The sequence below is a fragment of the Kryptolebias marmoratus genome, linkage group LG6 (genome assembly GCF_001649575.2).
Source record: "Kryptolebias marmoratus isolate JLee-2015 linkage group LG6, ASM164957v2, whole genome shotgun sequence".
Taxonomy (NCBI): domain Eukaryota; kingdom Metazoa; phylum Chordata; class Actinopteri; order Cyprinodontiformes; family Rivulidae; genus Kryptolebias; species Kryptolebias marmoratus.
In genome coordinates, this window is record NC_051435.1 from 28,299,528 (window position 1) to 28,305,734 (window position 6,207).

A 6,207-nucleotide genomic window follows, 5' to 3' on the forward strand; every position below is an offset into this window, starting at 1 on the left:
TTTCCAAAACTCATGTGAAACGGCATGGTTTACGGAAAACACCAGAATAGAGATACTGTGCATACATGTAGTAGTTGTGAAAGAATTTGCAAAAAGGCATTTCTTGTTGTAACAGCGCCACCTAGAGATTAAATTTTGCAACTTTTCCCTCAAACATAGAGAGCGCAATTCTATAGTTGACTGGCCATTTCCACAAAGTTAAAGTTCGATTTGGCAGAGTTCAAAGCTCAAAAGTGAGATAGCATATAAGCCACACCCACTTCATTATAATATTCAAGATATCGTCTTAAGGTGAGGTCTTGATCATCTGTACCAAGTTTGGTGTAAATCCGTCAAGCGGTTATTCAGATATAAACTTTTTGAAATGATAGCGCTCCCTATCAGTATAACTGCACAAAATTTAAAACAAAGTGGCAATATCTAACTATTGGGATCTAAATGCATTTTCCATAATCTTAAAGTATGGCGGAGATATTGTGCTAGCTAGCGCTAAAGTGTTTGGTATTCCGGCACAAAATTCAAAAATTTTTAAACTTTTTAATCATCGCTTCAGCAGATCAGTTTATAGATGTTATGTACCAAGTTTTACGTTTATCCAGCTTACAATGTGGGAGTAGTATTCGAATGTAGGTTTTACCTTTATCGCGCCTGGCATTTTCTGCTCGCTACTGTGGGCTTGAAACCTTAATAAAAAATCAAACATCTGGACCATAGTAAAGAGCTTTCTTAGTTCAGAACTGGAGAGTGTGGAGCTCCATGATTTAAACAGCATGTGATGCTTTGTTTAGCTGCATAAACAGAGCATCTCATGCAGTTTTTTTGATAATATAAAAACGTAACTAATAACAATAATAAAAAACAGTTTGTACAGATGTGCAGTGTTATATTTACTGTTGCAGAAAAGCTTGAAATAAAAATTACCATGAGTCATAGTCACCCAAAGGTGAAAGGGCAATAATAATGTTGCCTGTGAATTATCAAAATATCTCATGCAATCACTAGACGAATTCTAATGAAATTTCTATTTAGACACTGGGTGTACGTCTTCAGCGGAATAATATTTGGAGTCAGCCCAATTCAAGATGACTGCTACAGCCAACTGAAATTAAAATGGTTATAATTCAGCCACATTTACAAATATTGAGCAAAAAATTGATGTGGTAAGTAGCTAAACATTATCCTCAACACAGCCTCCCCACACTGCAGACTGCACGAGATCTTTGAATAAAACTTTGGAAATAACTATTAAAGTCAACTTGTCTGTTAGCAAAAAATCTCATAAATCACTATACGATTTTTAACAAAACTCTCAAAATATAATTATTGGATGTACATCTACAACTGGTTAACATCTAGAGTCAACCCAACTCATGATGGCTGTCACAACTGAACGACCTCGGTCAAAAATGGTTGTAAGTCGGGAAATTTTACAAATATCGTTGTAGTAGCTGAGATTCTGAGATTCAACCAAAAAACATAATCTGAGTGCTAACACAGAATTTCACAATATCACGTGAGAAGATGCATTATTTACAAGGTTTGACTGAAAAGATTCCAACTTTGTCCCTTCTCATCATAACCTGACCTTGATCTAAATCTAGCCTGGCTGGTGGTGGACTGCAAGCAGTTTTTGCAACAAAGCTGAGTAATGTGAAGACTGACCTTTGAGCTGCTTTTAGTGTGTTGTGTAGTGAGATTGTTTGTAGCCTAATAGAGATTTTTGAGCCACAGAAGAGATAAGAAGTCACCAAACAAAGCTTTCTAATTTTGGAATAATACCTGTACTGACAAACCTTTATTTAACCAGGCAAGTCCCATTGAGATCACAGATCTCTTTTTCAAGGGACGCCTGGGCCTGAAACGTGCATGTTTTTAGACTAAATAATACTATTAAGCTTATTTTTCATACTTTTGCTGCCCCAGGATGGTAAATGGTTCTTGACCTCAGCATCTTCCTGCACAGACTGAAGGAGTTGAGCTTCCTCAAGTCATGGAGTTTCCTCATCCTCCTGTTGCACAAAGCTTCACTGTCGATAACTTCAGCTTCCAAAAAGGGAACCTTCGACATGCTGAGCTCCCTGAAGAAACTTCAGCCTAATTTCTAAATGAGTTCTTGAAAACCTATTACTGTGACAGCAACACTTACTTGTAGGACCAACATAATTTTCAAACTGGGGGGTTGCAACTTGGCAACATTATTGGCAGACTGACTTTTACACACTTTTATTTTAAATGTATTAAATTAGAATGTATGCATTAATTATAGTCACACAAATAGTAGCTACTGTGCTAACCCATTTAAACACGACTTTAAAACAACCATAATGTGAAAACAGTGTTTGTATTATGGTCAGTTTGGCAAATATATGTTTCTCTTGCACATGATATTAATAATTTTGTAGATATTTTTTGTGGCTGTGATTATCAACTAGTGGGCCACGGGCCACTTCCTGTCCACATGGTGGGGTGGGGTCGGGGTCAGACTTATTATTATTATTATTATTATTATTATTATTATTATTATTATTATTATTATTATTATTATTAAATACTATATTTTAAAACTAGAGGTATCCAGGTCTGGTGTCAGACTCTTGGAATGTGACCTTTTTTCTTCTTCCCTGACTATAAACAAAAGCTTTATGTTTCTTGCAATAATTTTTTCACAAATAGTGAAAGTAGATAAATGCCCCCCCCCTCACACACACACACACACACACACACACACACACACACACAGACACTGCCTGTCAGTGTGCATCATATTGTTCTGTTTCCAAAATTACAGATTGTCATTTTTCAAAGCATTGCCTATTCACTTTGCAAGAAAGGTACCATCTTAAAATAAACAAAATACATAGATAAGTGTAAAGATTGGGTTTTGTTTTTGTTTTTTTTTTGGATTTACTTTGCTCTTGTTTTCTTGTCTGTGTCTTGTTCCTTGTGCTTCTGTCATTATTCACTTCCCCTCTGTTTGCCCTTGCTTGTCTGCCACGCCCATCTCCACCTGCCAGCTATTGTAATCACTCACCTGTGCCCACTTCCCATAATCACCCTGTGTTTAAAACCTGGTCATTTTCTCCACCACCCCACTGGATCATTGTTGTTCTGTTCTGCGTTCTGCATTTGTCTCGTCCTGCCATGCCCTGCCCCTTTGTTTGGATTTTTTGTTATTGTTACCTTTGCTGCCACGTCAGCCCTTTTTGTTTGTTTAATTAATAAATTAGTTTCTTTTAAAGATGATTTTGCGTTCTGGGTTCGCCTCTGTCTCCCCTCGCCATGACAGATAAGCATTTTATTATGCTATACTTACAGGCAGACCAACTAGTCATAAATATTTCAGCAAATTATTATTATTTTCTACATCAGAGGCTGAGCTTTGGGGAATCTGCCAGGAGAATTTCTGGCCCCTGAGTGAACTTTGTTGGTGACCCCTACTATATGATATTTCAGAGTAGAATATTTTGTGGGAGCTATAGTAACTAAAGGTTCTGTACTCAGGGTGCCTACACCAACTTGGTGTCAGATAAAAAGCTTTTCTGAATGTAAATTTCAGCAGGCCTTGTGATGAATGGTGTACCAGGTCAGTTTCAGTAATAAGAGCTGGTTTTTTGAAAGGGAAGCCTTCCTCTGTTTTATATGTCATATTTAAATATGCTGAAGAAAACAGCCCTGTTTCACGAGGGCCTCAGGACTAACAAAATATCTGTTTTTATCTTTTGGGATGTCACCTGTGTTTACCAAGTGTTTCATGTCCATTTGCTCAGAAAAGGTCTCTTTCTGCCATGTACACTATTATCAAAATATATAACGCCTTTGTCATATGGTGTGGCATACATCTTGGAGACTCAGTTCGGACTTCCATCTAATAATAGCAAATCTATGAATATGTGTTTTGAGTAATACTAATCTTCTTTCTTCTAACAGTTTGAGCAATGTTCTGTTGCAGCATGATCTTAAACACAAAAATGTGTGCCTAATGTAATTATGCTTTCATTTTAGTGAACTGGAACTCAAAATTTGAATAACAGGAAGCAGAGCCATTTAGTGGGCTGGATCAGTGGAGGCTGTAAGAACAGCAGTTTTTTGACTGACAGTATCTCACATTTTTTCTTGAAATCATACTGAATTCACACATTTGCGTATGCTGCACAAATTCCTGGCAAATGTAAGGTGAAAGTTAGTTAGTCCTGCATGCCAACTGAGAAATTTGGACAAAGACATGGGGTAAAGCTATCTGGGTCCTTCAAGTGAAGATTTTAAAGGGTTCACTTCAAATGAAGGGGTATGAGCTCCATACACACCTGTCTCTCATCAATAACCACCTCTGTCACTTCCTCATTATGAGAGGCCAGACTGAAATGTTTGGACATGTGCAGAGGAGGGACAGTGGAGATATTAGTAGAAGGATGTTAGAGATGCAGCTGCCAGGAAAAAGATAAAGAGGAGATATGTGGATGCAGTCAGAGAGGACATGGAGGTAGTTAGAGTGAGGACAGAGTTAGATGGAGGAGGATGACTCGCTGTGGAGACCCCTGAAAAGGGAACAGCCGAAAGAAGAAGAAGACATTTTCCATTATTTGGTGTCAGATCCTCCTGTTGATTTCTGTTCATGTTCGTTTGTGTTCTGTTCTGTTATTTGGCCTTGCCTCCTGCTTACTTCGTTATTATAGATTTGAAGTCTAGGACCAGAACCTTCCTCTTACATGTCTGCATTTGCATCTTTCAGCCACAGTTAGATGTATTCTGATGTATTATGTTTGCATTATTGTTGATTACCCTTAAAACGAGCATAAAAATAATGCCACATTTTCCTGTGAAAATATTTAGCCACAGTAACCATTGTAATATCTAGTTGTATGTAATCCAGTGCGTTATATTTGGTATTATTGACAATCTTTCTAGACAAGCATAAAACATAAAGTTGATTGTTGTGGGACATGCAGCATGTGTTGATGTAATATCTGTTTATGTCAGGGTGTAACCGTGACAGTTAATGGCAGTTTGACTTCCTGTTTGGGTTCCCCATTTTGTAGTGGAATATCACTAATTGTTGTGACTTCTGAGCCCAATAGGTAGAGATACGTGTAAGGGTGGGGATAATGCAGATTCAGTCCAACCATCTGTGGCTGAACTGCAAAAGAAGGAAACCCAAGAGTTTGAGGAGAATACTGGGGTCTAATAATTTGACGAGTGCTAATCTGAGCTCATTTTGCCATCAGTGTTCAGGCTAGATACCAGAGACTTTTTAAAGAGTTATTAGTGTACATATAGCCGTCTTCAAAAACCCATGTCCTGCAGGAAAGAGGAGGCATGGAGTCAAGTGCCTCACAAACACAGACTTTATGTCAGGATATGGGTTTTTGTTGTTTTTTCTTTGTGATTTCTTTTGCATTTTAGGTTATTGTTATCATGTTTTGTCTTTGTATTGTTTCTGCCTTCTGTGTTCTTTCATCATTCACTCCTCCTCTGTCTGCACTTGTTTACTTGCCACGCCCATCTCCACCTGCCTACACTTGTAATTACTCACCTGTGCCCACTTCTCTTAATTATTCCTCTGCCTTTAAAACCCAGTCACTTTCTCCATTCCCTTGCTGGTTCATTGACTTTGGTTTGTCCCTGGAATGTCTTTTGTCCCTTGTCTTTCGCCTTGACTTACCTTGCCTCGCCTCTCCCTTTTGTATTAGTTTGGATTTTTGTTACGTTAGTTTTGCTGCCACGTCAGGTTTTTGTTTTCTCGTTCTTTTTTTTAAGAAAAAATAAATTTTTATTTATACTATTATGAGTCTGCGTTCTGGGTTTGCCATGCTCTGTCCTGACACTGTAAGAGTGATAGGATGCAGCAATTCTGTTGAATTTTGATCAGATCTTACCACAGATATTTTATCAATCTTTAAGAAATCATTTGTATAAAAAGGGGCATGAGCTGTATTCTGTCTGTGCTACCCTGAACTATTTACCCCTGGAGCTTATTTACTGTTTTTTCTTCCAGCCCTGGTTTGTTGTGTTTCCACTGGGGTTCAGGCTAGTTAAAGCAAATGAAGCTGGTGATGTGTTGTGTGGTAATAAGACTATAATCCTTTGAATTTAATTGGTGCCTCATTAGTATGACCCCATTCAAGACATACTAACCAGCATACTGGTGTTTATTATTTAATTATTAGCTGAAAATTATTTGAATCAGTGTTCTTATTCCTGTCTACCTGT